The following is a 17965-nucleotide window of genomic DNA, read 5'->3' as shown; positions in this document are numbered from 1 at the left end:
CTTCTCCTTCTCCAGGGCTAATCTCTCGCCTTCAGCACCTTCTCCTGCACCCTGCGCAGGGCCGTGACCTCCCCATATGATGATGATGATCCATGGCTCCCACATCTGGGCAGAGGGGCATATGGATGAGGTCCAGTGTTATTTCCGGAAGGTCAAACACATCGTGTCAGCATGACAACAATGTTTCAAGAGCTGTAGGCTCGATATGATGAGAGAAGTAAACAAGTGTAACGTTAGCTACACAACTGGATACTTTTGTAACCATTAATGTTTTCTTGGGCCACTGCCACAGACGGCTAGTGGACATTTAAATACACCAAGAAAACAAATTAAATGTGCATTATCTAGCTAGCTAGTAATTAACAATATATTACAATATTCTAGGAGTGTTATATTGCTAGAGTTAACTCGTCAACTTGCAAAGAAGAACTTGTCTAACTTGGCTAATGTTGTTACGCGTTAGCAAGCTAGCTAACTTACCGGTCACACAGTCCGAGTCGATGCCCGACCGCAGTCCCTCTACCACCGTCTCTCCTATCATGGACAACACCTTCTCCAGCTGGTCCACATGAATGGTCGATACCCCCCCTCCAGTCTTCTTCAACTCCCTGCTTCTCTCAGCTCCCTTCCTCTTAGCAGCCGAATTGATGTCGGACCACTTCTTTTTTACGGCGTCACTGTCCCTTGCCATACCTCCGACGGCAGAGACAGACTCGGCCACTCTTGCCCATCCTCTCTTTTTGGTCTCTGCAGTGACCCCGCAGTTGTTGAGTTTCCCCAACCTTTTCCTGGTTGTTATTTCCTCCACCATCACTTCAAGGTCTTGTACTGAAGATATTTACGAAGTTCCGAAGAAAACTACGAATTCCTAAGAACATTTTGAGGAATTGCATTTACGAACTATCTTATGAACTTCTTATTTTTTCTTCTTCTTAGGGCTGCAATCCCAGTAACGGGATCGATATGACAACAGCCAGTGAAAGTGCAGGGCGCCAAATTCAAAAAACAGAAATCTCATAATTAAAATTCCTCAGACATACATGTGTTTTATACCGTTTTAAAGGTAATCTTGTTGTTAATCCCACCAAAGTGTCCGATTACAAATATGCTTTTCAGCGAAAGCACCACAAACGATTATGTTAGGTCACACCAAACCACAATAAGCACAGCCATTTTTCCAGCCAAAGATAGGAGTCACAAAAAGCACAAATAGAGATCAAATTAATCACTAACCTTTGATGATCTTCATCAGTTCATATTTATATAAAAAAATTGGAGTTTACATTGGCGCGTTACATTCACTAGTTCCAAAAAAATCCAGTGATTTTGCATAGCCACATCGTTTCAACAGAAATACTCATCATAAATGTAGATGATAATACAAGTTAAACGCATTGAATTATAGATATACCTCTCCTTAATGCAACCGCCGTGTCAGATTTTTAAAAAAACTTTACGGATAAAGCAAACCATGCAATATTCTGAGACGGCGCTCAGAACAATAGTCAAATTAGCCGCCATGTTGGAGTCAACAGAAACCAGAAATTACATGATAAATGTTTCCTTACCTTTGATGATCTTCATCAGAATGCACTCCCAGGAATCCCAGGTCCACAATAAATGCTTGATTTGTTCGATAATGTCCGTTATTTATGTCCAATTAGCTACTTTTGTTAGCGCGTTTGGTAAACAATTCCAAAGTCACAAAGCGCGTTCCCTAAAAGCTGACGAAATGTTCAGTAACAGTCAGTAGAAACATGTCAAACGATGTATTGAATCAATCTTTAGAATGTTGTTAACATAAATCTTGAATAACGTTCCAACCGGAGAATTACATTGACTTCAGAAGAGCGGTGGAACGGAGGTCCTCCTCGTGTGAAGGCGTGTGTTCAATGCGTGGTCACCTCATGGCAGTGATTACTAATTCCTGTCTCCTTCGGCCCCCCTTCACATTAGAGTCATCAGACAAAGTTCTATTGACTGTTGACATCTAGTGGAAGCCATAGGAAGTGAAACTCATTCATATCTCGCTGTAATTTCAATGAGATCTTGGTTGAAAATCGAAAATTAATAATTTCCACTTCCTGTTTGGATTTCTTCTCTGGTTTTTGCCTGCCATATGAGTTCTGTTATACTCACAGACATAATTCAAACAGTTTTAGAAACTTCAGAGTGTTTTCTATCCAATACTAATAATAATATGAATATATTAGCACCTATGACTGAGAAGCAGGCCGTTTACTCTGGGCACCTCTGTGCACCTTTCATCCAAGCTACTCAATACTGCCCCTGCAGCCACAAGAAGTTTTAAGCAGTCTACGTTTTTTCGGAAGTAATGTTTCGTGAATTCTGCCCCAGGGCCTGTATTCACAAAGCATTGTACAGTGGGATTGCTGATCTAGGATCAGTTTAGCCTTTAGGTCATAATTAATACAATTATATGGAATGGACCCGATCCTTGATCAACACTCCTACTCAGAGACACCTTGTTAATATGGGTACATGACCTGTAACACCCGATTGTGTAGGGTTATGGAAATTTGAGAATTGACATACAATATATTACAAACAAAATATGTAATGGGTCCGCACTCAAAAAGATATCGCATAAAGCTTACGTACATTTTTTCTTATTTTCACTGCATCAGGGATAGCGTACACCTGAACATGTATCCAGAAATGATGTTTGCCCATGCAGTGATAACAACAGTTGAGGGGAGATGGTCACAGCAAGTATAATCAATTAAAAAGCGTTATTATATTATCAGATCATCTATTCAAATATCTCTGTGTGTTCTCAAGTCACATTCATGCCACTAGTATGCAGCGGTGGTAGGGGAGAACCGGGAAGAATTCTCTTCACAAACAGCAAACTCTTCATGCTTATCACATTTCATGGCTAGACATAAAGCAATTGATCACCAGAATCATAGATATAGATTTTTAACCACTAACCTTTCAGAAAAAGCTTATGTGAGAAGCTGATCCAGCAAGTCAATGGACTAAGGCATAATGCTATTGTCATATATAATTTTCAAACATTTAAGTCACTTATTGATATCTTGCTAACATAATGAAAGAAATATGAAATAGAGGAGACAATGGCCTGTGGTTGAACATGTTTTTTATTCCAGGTCATCAATGTACATTGTGTTACTTTCGTCCCACCCATCTCTGCTGTAACTTCTCCCAGGCTAACACCCAAGACTAGCTAGCATGATACTTTAAAACTATGTTGTCATTTAGTTACCAGATGGATTAAGAAAATGGCATATGTTTGGAACCTTAAACAACTAAATACATCTACAACCGGAAAAAACTTCTGGGTCCATTTTCACTTATATCGCTCAACGCCACTTTTTGTTGATAACTCGGCAAAACATGGTCAGACTGGGTTGTTTGTTTTCAGGGAGGTCATCCTCCACATTAGGAACATGCTGACTTCATTACGTCAGTCTAGCTTCTGTGGTATCTGAGAAAATGGCCGTGTTACTTTCGCCCCATCTTACTTTCATCCTGGCTCTCCCCTACTTTGATTTCTGTGTTATCATTTGAATGTATTGTCAACTGTACATTGTCAATTGTCAACTGTGTTAGGAAATATGATTTACGCATGTTCAGACGCCAAATGGAATAGAAATTAAAAGCGGGCTGGCATGGTTGAGAGTTTTTCTTTATGTACTGATTGGTTTTATACAACTGGTCTCAACACAGCAGACTTCCTCGTTGGTTTTGGGTCGAAATCAGTCATAACAGCGACCTCTTCTTTGATAAAGAAATCAAAGTTTATTGCACTAAAAAGTCAAAGAAAGACTATTCATACACCAGTGCAGTGCAGAACATAATGTTTGAAACAGTGAATATGATCGGTTTAATGTATCTTGGTTAATGTAACATCTCTTCAGATTTCATAACTCCCTTTTACCAAGGAATCATGAAGTCTTCTCATCCCTAAAATAAACCGTGAGATATGTTATCGATAGCAATATAGCGATGTGCAATGTAGATGTTATTTTCTACCGAGATTGCAAAACAATTAGAATGTTGATGTAGTGCCCATCGTTTAGTAATATTTCAACCTTAAGTCGTGTTTTTACTGTCAGTTGCTGGTTTCAAAAAGCGCCATAAAACAACCTTTATTTGTTCATCTTAAAAAATGAAATATAGGAACTAACAGTACAGATAGATGGCAATAAAAACTGCAACATAGAGTCACAGAATAAGATAAGAGGAAAAACTAAAAGAAATGGAGGAATTTATCCTTTTCTAATCCAAGATGGCGTAGCAGTCGGACGTGTGTTTTGTCTTGTCCCGTCTTGTACGTGTAAATAGACATTTTCCTTGTTTTTTTCGTATGTATTCCGTATATATTTTAATCTCACTTTCCATCTACGAACTGAATATATATTTTCCTGCAACCCGCCTCACCCAATGTGGTACGGATCTGCTTTTTTTATACTTTAGAATCGGAACCCCCTTCAGAAGCTATTCAGCTAACTAGCTAATAGCTAGTAGTCAGTTAGCCACTGCTAGTGATCTTCAACGTTAACTCGGACACCAGCCAGCTTCAGCTCGGTCAATACCTGCAAGTCTGCACAGCGCGATATCAACCCAGAGCATATCGGACTGCTTTTTCTCTACCACATCACCGGATTCCTGCCGCAAGCCCTTGACCATTACACCGGATCATAGCAGCTAGCTAGCTGCAATCGAGTGGCTACTGCTGGCTAACGCCTCTGTCCCGAAGCAAGCACCAGTTAGCCTTGAGCTAGCCTTGAGCTAGGCCCATCTGCCGGCTAGAAAAAGAGGTCTACCAGCTAATTCTTGGGCTACAATACCTCTTCTGCCAATTGGCCAGGACCCTTTATTGCCGACACGGAGCCCCGACGATCCATCACGACTGGTCTGCCGACGTAATCGTCCGATGTGGTTTCAACAGGCTTTTCCATTGCGACGTCGCCGAAGGCCCATCTGCTTGCCCCGGCCCGCTAGCTTTCTGAATCGCCGTGTCTCCAGCTCGCCTAGCGTAGTAGCGACTACCAAACGGCTCCCTGACTCACCTATTGCTGCTCATTGGACTCTGTGATCACTCGGCTACACATGCCTCTCCCTAATGTCAATATGCCTTGTCAATTGTTGTTTTGGTTAGTTATTATGGTATTATTTCACTGTAGAGCCCCCAGCACAGCATGGCTTAGATAGCTCTTTTGTCCCACCCCCCACACATGCGGTTACCTCACCTGGCTTAACTGGTGCCTCTAGAGACAAAACCTCTCTCATCGTCACTCAATGCCTAGGTTTACCTCCACTGTACTCACATCCTACCATACCCTTGTCTGTACATTATGCCCTGAATCTATTCTTCCGCGCCCAGAAATCTGCTCCTTTTACTCTCTGTTCCGAATGCACTAGACGACCTGTTCTTATAGCCTTTAGCCGTATTCTTATCCTACTCCTCCTCTGTTCCTCTGGTGATGTAGAGGTTAACCCAGGCCCTGCAGCCCCCAGCACCACACCTATTCCCCAGGCGCTCTCATTTGTTGACTTCAGTAACCGTAAAAGCCTTTCATGCATGTTAACATCAGAAGCTTCCTCCTAAATGTGTTTGTTTCACTGCTTTAGCACACTCCGCCAACCCTGATGTCCTAGCCGTGTCTGAATCCTGGCTTAGGAAGGCCACAAAAAAATCTGACATTTTCACCCCCAACTGCATTTTCTGACAAGATAGAACTGCCAAAGGGGGCGGAGTTGTAATCTACTGCAGAGATAGTCTGCAGAGTTCTGTCATACTATCCAGGTCTGTGCCCAAACAATTTGAGCTTCTACTTTAAAAATCCACCTTTCCAGAAACAAGTCTTACCGTTGCCGCTTGTTATAGACCCCCCTCAGCCCCCAGCTGTGCCCAGTACACCATATGTGAATTGATTACTCCCCATCTATCTTCAGAGTTCCTACTGTTAGGTGACCTAAACTGGGATATGCTTAACACCCCGGCCGTCCTACAATCTAAGCTAGATGCCCTCAATCTAACACAAATTATTAAGGAACCTACCAGGTACAACCCTAAATCCATAACCATGGGCACCCTCTTAGATATTATCCTGACCAACATGCCCTCTAAATACACCTCTGCTGTCTTCAACCAGGATCTTAGCGATCACTGCCTCATTGCCTGCATGCGAAATGGGTCCACGGTCAAACGTCCACTCCTCATCACTGTAAAACACTTCAGCAAGCAGGCCTTTCTAATCAACCTGGCCCGGGTATCCTGGAATCAAATCATATCAAATGTATTTATATAGCCCTTCTTACATCAGCTGATATCTCAAAGTGCTGTACAGAAACCCAGCCTAAAACCCCAAACAGCAAGCAATGCAGGTGTAGAAGCACGGTGGCTAGGAAAAACTCCCTAGAAAGGCCAAAACCTAGGAAGAAACCTAGAGAGGAACCAGGCTATGAGGGGTGGCCAGTCCTCTTCTGGCTGTGCATGGCCAAGATGTTCAAATGTTCATAAATGACCAGCATGGTCAAATAATAATAATCACAGTAGTTGTCGAGGGTGCAGCAAGTCAGCACCTCAGGAGTAAATGTCAGTTGGCTTTTCATAGCCGATCATTAAGAGTATCTCTACCGCTCCTGTGGTCTCTAGAGAATTGAAAACAGCAGGTCTGGGACAGGTAGCACGTCCGGTGAACAGGTCAGGGTTCCATAGCCGCAGGCAGAACAGTTGAAGCTGGAGCAGCAACACGGCCAGGTGGACTGGGGACAGCAAGGAGTCATCATGCCAGGTAGTCCTGAGGCATGGTCCTAGGGCTCAGGTCCTCCGATAGAGAGAAAGAAAGAGAGAAAGAGAGAATTAGAGAGAGCATACTTAAATTCACACAGGACACCGGATAAGACAGGAGAAGTACTCCAGATATAACAAACTGACCCTAGCCCCCCGACACATAAACTACTGCAGCATAAATACTGGAGGCTGAGACAGGAGGGGTCAGGAGACACTGTGGCCCCATCCGATGATACCCCCAGACAGGGCCAAACAGGAAGGATATAACCCCACCCACTTTGCCAAAGCACAGCCCCCACACCACTAGAGGGATATCTTCAACCACCAACTTACCATCCTGAGACAAGGCCGAGTATAGCCCACAAAGATCTCCGCCACGGCACAACCCAAGGGGGGGCGCCAACCCAGACAGGAAGATCACGTCAGTGACTCAACCCACTCAAGTGACGCACCCCTCCTAGGGACGGCTTGAAAGAGCACCAGTAAGCCAGTGACTCAGCCCCTGTAATAGGGTTAGAGGCAGAGAATCCCAGTGGAGAGAGGGGAACCGGCCAGGTAGAGACAGCAAGGGCGGTTCGTTGCTCCAGAGCCTTTCCGTTCACCTTCACACTCCTGGGCCAGACTACACTCAATCATATGACCCACTGAAGAGATGAGTCTTCAGTAAAGACTTAAAAGTTGAGACCGAGTCTGCGTCTCTCACATGGGTAGGCAGACAGTTCCATAAAAATTGAGATCTATAGGAGAAAGCCCTGCCTCCAGCTGTTTGCTTAGAAATTCTAGGGACAATTAGGAGGCCTGCGTCTTGTGACCGTAGCGTACGTGTAGGTATGTACGGCAGGACCAAATCGGAACGATAGGTAGGAGCAAGCCCATGTAATGCTTTGTAGGTTAGCAGTAAAACCTTGAAATCAGCCCTTGCCTTAACAGGAAGCCAGTGTAGGGAGGCTAGCACTGGAGTAATATGATCAAATTTTTTGGTTCTAGTCAGGATTCTAGCAGCCGTATTTAGCACTAACTGAAGTTTATTTAGTGCTTTATCCGGGTAGCCGGAAAGCCATTGCAGTAGTCTAACCTAGAAGTAACAAAAGCATGGATACATTTTTCTGCATCATTTTTGGACAGAAAGTTTCTGATTTTTGCAATGTTACGTAGATGGAAAAAAGCTGTCCTTGAAACAGTCTTGATATGTTCGTCAAAAGAGAGATCAGGGTCCAGAGTAACGCCGAGGTCCTTCACAGTTTTATTTGAGACGACTTTACAACCATCAAGATTAATTGTCAGATTCAACAGAAGATCTATTTGTTTCTTGGGACCTAGAACAAGCATCTCTGTTTTGTCCAAGTTTAAAAGTAGAACGTTTTCAGCCATCCACTTCCTTATGTCTGAAACACAGGCTTCTAGCGAGGGCAATTTTGGGGCTTCACCATGTTTCATTGAAATGTACAGCTGTGTGTCATCCGCATAGCAGTGAAAGTTAACATTATGTTTTCGAATGACATCCCCTAGAGGTAAAATATATAGTGAAAACAATAGTGGTCCTAAAACAGAACCTTGAGGAACACCGAAATGTACAGTTGATTTGTCAGAGGACAAACCATTCACAGAGGCAAACTGATATCTTTCCGACAGATAAGATCTAAACCAGGCCAGAACTTGTCCGTGTAGACCAATTTGAGATTCCAATCTCTCCAAAAGAATTTGGTGATCGATGGTATCAAAGGCAGCACTAAAGTCTAGGAGCACGAGGACAGATGCAGAGCCTCGGTCTGACGCCATTAAAAGGTCATTTACCACCTTCACAAGTGCAGTCTCAGTGCTATGATGGGGTCTAAAACCAGACTGAAGCATTTCGTATACATTGTTTGTCTTCAGGAAGGCAGTGAGTTGCTGCGCAACAGCTTTTTCTAAAAATGTTGAGAGGAATGGAAGATTCGATATAGGCCGATAGTTTTTTATATTTTCTGGGTCAAGGTTTGGCTTTTTCAAGAGAGGCTTTATTACTGCCACTTTTAGTGAGTTTGGTACACATCCGGTGGATAGAGAGTCGTTTATTATGTTCAACATAGGAGGGCCAAGCACATGATGCAGCTCTTTAAGTAGTTTAGTTGGAATAGGGTCCAATATGCAGCTTGAAGGTTTAAAGGCCATGATTATTTTCACCATTGTGTCAAGAGATATAGTACTAAAACACTTGAGTGTCTCTCTTGATCCTAGGTCTTGGCAGAGTTGTGCAGACTCAGGACAGTTGAGCTTTGGAGGAATACACAGATTTAAAGAGGAGTCCGTAATTTGCTTTCTAATGATCATGATCTTTTCCTCAAAGAAGTTCATGAATTTGTTACTGCTGAAGTGAAGGATGTGAAAGATATTGACCTCATCCCGTCAGTAGAGGATGCCTGGATGCTTTTAAAAGGGCTTTCCTCGCCATATTAAATAAGCATGCCCTATTCGAAAAATGTAAAACTAAGAACAGATATAGCCCTTGGTTCACCCCAAGCTAAGGCTAGCTTTTTCAAACAGAAATTTACATCCTGTAGCACTAATTCCAAAACGTTTTGGGACACTGTAAAGTCCATGGAGATTAAGAGCACCTCCTCCCAGCTGCCCACTGCACTGAGGCTAGGAAACACTGTCACCATTGATAAATCTACGATAATTAATCATTTCAATAAGCATTTTGCTATGGCTGGCCATGCTTTCCACCTGGCTACCCCTACCCCAGCCAACATTTCATCACCCCCTGCAGCAACTTGCCCAACTTGCCCAAGTTTCATGTTTGGATGAAAAGCATACCCAAATTCAACTGCCAGCTACTCATCCCCAGAAGATAAGATATGCATATTGTTAGTAGATGTGGATAGAAAACACTCTGAAGTTTCTAAAACTGTTTGAATCATGTCTGTGAGTATAACAGAACTTATTTAGCAGGCGAAACCCCGAGGACAAACCATTCAGATTTTCTTTTTTTTGAGGTCACTCTCTTTTCAATGGATTTTCATTGGGAATCCAGATTTCTAATTGACCTTCTTGCAGTTCCTACCGCTTCCACTGGATGTCAACAGTCTTTAGAGATTGGTTGAGTTTTTTTCCTTTGTGTAATGAAGAAGTACGGCCATCTTGAACTAGGGTTACTGGAAGTGTCTTGTTTGTTAGAGGCGCATGACCAGAAGGCTAGCTACAGTTTGTTTTAATCCTGTATTGACCACAGATCATCCCGTCTTCAATTTGAGCGATTATTTACGTTAAAAAATACCTAAAGTTGTATTACAAAAGTAGTTTGAAATGTTTTGGCAAAGTTTACAGGTAACTTTTGAGATATTTTGTAGTCACGTTTCGCAATTTGGAACCAGTGTTTTTCTGGATCAAACGCGCCAAATAAATGGAAATTTTGGATATATATATCGACGGAAGTAATCGAACAAAAAGACCATTTGTGATGTTTATGGGACATATTGGAGTGCCAAAAACAGAAGCTCGTCAAAGGTAAGGCATGATTTATATTTTTATTTCTGCGTTTTGTGTCGCGCCTGCAGGGTTGAAATATGCCTCTCTCTTTGTTTACTCTGTTGCTATCCTCAGAAAATAGCATCGTTTGCTTTCGCCGAAAAGCCTATTTGAATTCTGACATGTTCGGTGGATTCACAACTAGTGTAGCTTAAATTTGGTATCTTTCATGTGTGATTTAATAAAAAATTTATAGTAATTTATTTGAATATGGCGCTCTGCATTTTCTCTGGCTTTTGGCCAAGTGAGACAGTAGCGTTCCGCCTAAACTCTGATTTTTGGATATAAATATGAACTTTACCAAACAAAATATACATGTATTGTGTAACATGAAGTCCTATGAGTGTCATCTGATGAAGATCATCAAAGGTTAGTAATTAATTTTATCTCTATTTCTGCTTTTTGTTACTCCTCTCTTTGGCTGGAAAAATGGCTGTGTTTTTCTGTGGCTATGTACTGACCTAACATAATCGTTTGGTGTGCTTTCGCCGTAAATCCTTTTTGAAATCAGACATGTTGGCTGGATTCACAACAAGTGTAGCTTTAATTTGGTGTCTTTCATGTGTGATTTCATGAAAGTTAGATTTTAATTTAGTAATTTATTTGAATTTAGCGCTCTGCATTTTTACTGGCTTTTGGCCAAGTGGGACGTTAACATCCCACATATCCCAGAGAAGCTAACAAACAGATCACCGACCATTTTGAATCCCACCGTACCTTCTCCACTATGCAATCTGGTTTCCGAGCTGGTCATGGGTGCAGCTCAGCCATGCTCAAAGTCCTAAACAATATCATATCCACCATTGATAAAAGACAGTCATGTGCGGCCGTCTTCATCGACCTGGCCACCGCATTCTTATCGGCAGACTCAATAGCCTTGGTTTCTCAAATCACTGCCTCGCCTGGTTCACAAACTACTTCTCAGATAGAGTTCAGTGTGTCAAATCAGAGGGGCTGTTGTCCGGACCTCTGGCAGTCTCTATGGGAGTGCCACAGGGGTCAATTCTCAGGCCGACTCTTTTCTCTGTATATATCAATGATATCGCTCTTGCTGATGGTGATTCTCTGATACACCTCTACGCAGACGACATCATTCTGTATACATCTGGCCCTTCTTTGGACACTGTGTTAACAAACCTCCAAACGAGCTTCGATGCCATACAACACTCCTTCTGTGGCCTCCAACTGCTCTTAAACGCTAGTAAAACTAAATGCATACTCTTCAACCGATCGCTGCCCGCACCCGCCCGCCTGACTAGCATCACTGATCTGGACGGTTCTGACTTAGAATATGTGGACAACTACAAATACCTAGGTGTCTGGTTAGACTGTAAACTCTCCTTCCAGTCTTATATTAAGCATCTCCAATCCAAAATTGAATCTAGAATCGGCTTCCTATTTCGCAACAAAGCCTCCTTCACTCATGCTGCCAAACAACGCTTGTTTTTTGTTGTACTGTATGTGTGTTTATAGTTTTGTTTAATGTTGTGTTGGTGTATGTAAGTTGTTTTGTCTGAAACGTTGTTCCCTCTGCTGCTATTGGACCAGGTCTCTCTTGGAAAAGAGATGTTATCTCAATGAGAAACAACCTGTATAAATAAAGGTTAAAAAAACTATTAAAAAAAACATACCCTTGTAAAACTGACTGTCCTACCGATCCTTGACTTTGGCGATGTCATTTACAAAATAGCCTCCAACACTCTACTCAGCAAACTGGATGCAGTCTATCACAGTGCCATCTGTTTTGTCACCAAAGACCCTTAAACTACCCACCACTGCGACCTGTATGCTCTCGTTGGCTGGCCCTCGCTACATAATCGCCACCAAACCCACTGGCTCCAGGTCATCTACAAGTCTTTGCTAGGTAAAGCCCCGCCTTATCTCAGCTCACTGGTCACCATAGCAACACCCACCCGTGGCACGTGCTCCAGCAGGTATATTTCAATGGTTACCCCCATTGCCAACACTTCCTTTGGCCGCCTTTCCTTCCAGTTCTCTGCTGCCAATGACTGGAACAAATTGCACATTTGTGGCCTGCTGGAGGTCATTTTGCAGGGCTCTGGCAGTCCTCCTCCTTGCACAAAGGCGGAGGTAGCGGTCCTGCTGCTGGGTTGTTGCCCTCCTACGGCCTCCTCCACGTCTCCTGATGTACTGGCCTGTCTCCTGGTAGCGCCTCCATGCTCTGGACACTACGCTGACAGACACAGCAAACCTTCTTGCCACAGCTCGCATTGATGTGCCATCCTGGATGAGCTGCACTACCTGAGCCACTTGTGTGGGTTGTAGACTCCGTCTCATGCTACCACTAGAGTGAGAGCACCGCCAGCATTCAAAAGTGACCAAAACATCAGCCAGGAAGCATAGGAACTGAGAAGTGGTCTGTGGTCACCACCTGCAGAACCACTCCTTTATTGGGGGTGTCTTGCTAATTGCCTATAATTTCCACCTTTTGTCTATTCCATTTGCACAACAGCATGTGACATTTATTGTCAATCAGTGTTGCTTCCTAAGTGGACAGTTTGATTTCACAGAAGTGTGATTGACTTGGAGTTACATTGTGTTGTTTAAGTGTTCCCTTTATTTTTTTGAGCAGTGTATAATAAATAAAATTAAATACAGAACGGAAGTTACTGGGATTTCAGATATACAATATCAAGCATTAAAGGTCAGGAACAGTCAAAATAATGTTTTTCATGAAATTTGATATTTGAAGGAAACCAGATGATGACTAAAGTTTGAAAAATGACTGTTGGCTTCTACATTGATAACGTTTGATCATAAAGTTACTGGTCCCCTCCCCCATGTCAAACACTTTGATTTATTATTAAGGAGACAAGGTGACATCACCTTAACATCAATGGTAACATGATATTCTCTTTAAAAAAATAATAAGTACCAACATCGGAGTGTGTGCAAAGGGGTGTGGTTTATATAGCTAGATATTAACTCTACTGGTGCCCAATGGCAAAGATACTTATACGTTTCCCCTTTCATCTGTGTCTGGTGTTAGCTAGATACTGGCTAGCTAGGTCTTCAACCAACTTGGAAAACTCTGATGCGGTTGTCAAGTCAACACATCTGTCAGTGCTGATATGAACTGCATCATTAGAGGCATGCCAAATGGGAGATATATAAAAATGACTTAATTTATGCAATTTTAATGTTGTTTATGTGGTTTTGTGTATCACCAAATTTGCTTGAGATTATTTTACTGCAACACTGCTCAGAATGACTGTTCAGGACTATAAGAATATTTTGAAGATAAATACACAACACAGAGGACGAGAGGTCAATACAGTACTAGAGGATGAGAGAGTACTAACGATCAATAGGGAATTATCAATGAAAATAGTTGATTTTCAGTTCAACATCTGTTTAGAATCTGTGGAATGTCAGTCAACGGTCTGTACATTGAGTCTGGAGCAGGATACTTGTTATTTGGCCATTGGCCCAGTTGTACTGCGAGGACTTCTGATTGGTCAACCACAGGCTAGGGTGGGGGGGGGGGGGGGGGGGGGGTTATGAATGACATCCTGTTGCTTTGTTTTGTGGAGAAAAACTGAGGACAGGAAAGACTGAACGTCTACTTCTCAGCATAACATCTATGATTTGTCCTTCTCAAATAAATATTTTTTTCTCTCCCTGATTTGCTTTGGGTTCTGTGTTATTTAAGAATAACATCAACTGCTAACATGACCTTTAAGCAGTCTCAAAGAATGGCATAGGACTGTTGTAATAACACTAAACAGCGATTGTGTTGTAACTTTTTTTCATTCACCCTAAAAAGGTGAAGTCTTAGAAAAACCTTTGTATGTAGCTGTCTGAAAAATAATATGTGTAGACAATTACAATAATTGGAAGACAAAGACGAATAGAAAGACAAAGATAATCACTCAGTACCTCATTTAATTCACTTTTGAAACCACTGGTTATTTATTTTTTACATACATTGATGACATAATCACCATGGCTTTGTTGAATACTTGATTCTGATCAGTCAAATGGGAGTGGATGTGTTTTAGATAACAGTTTGTCAGACTCAGAGGCGTCATGCCCTCAGATTGATTTTTGTTGTTGTTGTTGTTTCTCTGTAATACTACCAGCCACCTAGCAATTTTATGAAGTTGGCTTTAGCTAGCCCAGATAGTTATGAGATTGGGAACCTAACCATTTCGGGCTATCAATCAAGTTAGAATAGCTAGCTTGTCTAACTATCTTAGCTGGCATGCCTCCTGGCAAGGTTGGCAGACTTTAGAAAAGCAAGCAATTTCTAAATGTACTGAATAAGACTCACATTCCTTTCAATCTTTTACCCAGATTTATACAGAAAAGTACATTTAGTTTCTTTAAAAAAATAACCACCAGTCAGGAGGATACAGACAACTCAAGAGGTATGATTAGATATGCAATTAAGAATTAAGCATAATGATTATGGCTTTGGTTTGCAGGAAAAATCTGTTTCATGTGTTTGAAAAATACAACATTCTTCAACTTCTCAAATTCTCCACCCACCAGCCATCCTCACGTACTTTGTACCCCTCAGATTTTTGGGGTGCCTGCATGACGCCTCTAGTTACAGTGATGGAATGACTAGTGGCAACACCTGTCAAACACTCCCCCATGTTTGTTTGACCTTCTGTTTCCAAAACCAAGTTAGGGCTAGATTCAATCTGTATCGCAGAAGATCCGAGTTATAGCTTGATTGAAATTTAAAGGCAATGTTGCCATGTACGTGGAGGCTGCATTCACGGTAAGCGCTGCATATGTCGGCTCAATCAGAAATTACCTTTACATTTTAACGCAGATCTTCCGTGATACTTCCACAACATGGATTGAATCCAGCCCTTAGACACAACTGGATGAATGATTGTTAATCAGTTGGCAAGTAAAGCTACCTGCCAGGGAAAAATGTCTGTTCAACATACGGTTTTGGTACAAGATAAATCTGTGTTTCAATGAGACAAAAACGAATGAATGAATTAGAAAATTTAATCAACTAGACATGTTGATGTATGTTGAGTAATGAAGAAACTATGTTGACTCAATCAAATTCTGCCTGGAGGGTAGCAACTTCAGATGATGGCAAGTATCCATGGCCAGTAGACATTGTACAAGTATGAACAGAACAGACTATTTGGTTGCGCAGTTCTATGAAAATAAACCACTTTGGAGGGACTTCTTGGCGCACTACACCCCCCATCACTTACTTGTTCTATTTCATTTTGAAAACATACTTTTGTCATAAATGTATTACCGGTCACCACATATATTTGGAATGTCTGAATAAATTCCTGCTTTTTACATTACTATATAAATATTGAATAACCTGGACATATTACAAAAACTATTCTCTACAATGCAGACAACTGTACCAAAGTTAATCTAAAACACACACACACACACACAACAATATCACATTGATAGCCAAATCATTTTCTAATCAATTCTATGGCCAAAAGAACATCAGGGTTGTGTTCATTCAGCACCAAACTGAAGAAAGCCGACTGAAAGTTGGAGGGACTACCTGCACTGGTCCAATAAAAAACAATTGTTTGTTTTCCGTTGCATAGCGGTGTTTCCTCATGAACACAACCCAGCTCAAAGTTGTGTCAGGCCAGTGTATGTCAGCAAGAATGGCATGGACATAAAAATGAAGGTAGACAGAAAAGCAGAAAAGGTTGGATCCCATTGTCATTTTCACACAGTGGGTCTCATTTATCAATCGAGTGCAGCACAAATTTGTGTTTAGGCTAATAATGTATATTATTTCACGAACATTTCAGTTTCCAGAAATATTTTTATGCTCAGTTAGTTATTTGGTGCACACAAATACCCCCCCTTACAGAAAAAACACGATTTCACATGTAGATAGATATGTGACATTTCTAATGTGAAAATGTGTGTTTTTGGAACACGTCACATGATCACATTTTCACATGTGATCACATGAAAACGTGTTTTTAGAACACTTCAGGTGATCCACATGTGGCTTTTCCGCAATGGCCTTTTCAGAGAACTAGAACTCGTTAAGTAGACCAAAATAAATGACAACATTTAAGTTCCTAACTACTGACAGTATCATGTATGCATTTGGACAGTAATAATTCAAATATGTTTTTTTTTTTTTTTACTTGTCATCTCATAATCAACTAATTATTCACTTGCTGTTTTTCAATGATGCTTGTCCTTGACTCACATTCTCCTTTAAAATAGATTAAGGTATTTATGCATGTTTGATAAGCATGGGTTTTACAAATTAGTTTTCTAAACAACAAATACACAACATTTCTGTCCATGTGAAGATTGAGGCCCACTGACTGCTTTTCTGATTGGCATATTGCATACTAAACATATTCTTAGGAAATAAAGGATGGCATTCAATCCAATGCGCATTATAGAGCAGTGCAGCCGACAATGCACCTTTTAAAGGCAACGTCTCAGTCATTTGCGAAGAGCGCATTCATGGTAAACGCTGCCGATGTCGACTAAAGAGTGTGTTGCTCTATAACACACCTTATATTGAATCCCGGCCAAAGTCGATACAATAACAAAAACAAAGTGCACATTGAAAATTGTACAATAAACTTTATCACAGTACTAAAAAGGGTATTTCAACTAAAAATGATAGTTGGATTAAATGCGGTTTATTTAAAATGGTATGGTTATTTTGAAAAATTCACCATGGATATAGGAACATGTTGATTTGCAGGAATGGCCACGTAATGGTATCTTTAGGGGGCACAATGTCAAGTCATGACTTTTAGTTAAAGTTCCCCTTTAATGCCTTGTATGGCTCCTGAGGTCCATGCATTTGGATATATTTTAAGAGGAAAAGCTACAAGTAAGAGTATAATATGTTTTGGTCAATGTACAAGAATAATAAAGAAAAAAACATACATAACATCAATACGACTAACTTTATAAAAGCCCCATGACTACATGTTCTATAGCACCAGAACTGTATAAAAAATGTCAAGTGATCATTTGAGAATCATTTCTTAAAGGCACTTAAACATCATGCATTAATGGCTGAAGACCGTGTTTGTATAACAAATTGACTTGACCATGGTTCTTGCCATTTCATGTGTTAAGCATGGGAAAAAAAGTTGAACAAAAATTTGGGTGGTACAACACCATTTGACCCTCTGAAATATGTCTTCTTGAATGTTGTGCCTTACATTACTCTCAGTGAATACGCCTAATATGTTTTACAGTATACTTGTAACCTATATTTTTCACTTCCAAAATATCACACTGTCGATGAAACAGATTCTCATCGCATTTCTGAAACTTGCTCTATATCACTGAGATTTGTCTCTGTAATAAAAAGCTTTTACACTAATTATTATCATTATCAATACCGTATACTTATTTGCACAAACAAATAAATCAATTGTCACAATCACAATTCATTATTCCCAAAACTTCAAGTGTAATACGGGAATTCAAACTGAATTATATTCATAACATATTAAGTACTGTATCCCCTGAGACATTGCCATGTACCACCAGATGACAATCAATCAGTCAACGTTTAGAGAACTGTATGTTCTATCACAATAACAATGTTGTTTTCTTGATTCCAGTTTAGAGCTAATTTGCATTGGTCAAGGTCATTATTAGTTCACAAATGTGTAAATGCAGCATTTCAGGCATGCAGCAGCTCAGATT

This window comes from Salvelinus namaycush, chromosome 2 (assembly GCF_016432855.1).
Source record: "Salvelinus namaycush isolate Seneca chromosome 2, SaNama_1.0, whole genome shotgun sequence".
Classification (NCBI taxonomy): domain Eukaryota; kingdom Metazoa; phylum Chordata; class Actinopteri; order Salmoniformes; family Salmonidae; genus Salvelinus; species Salvelinus namaycush.
The sequence above is the reverse complement of the archived record's forward strand: the minus strand, read 5'-3'. Positions refer to the sequence as shown.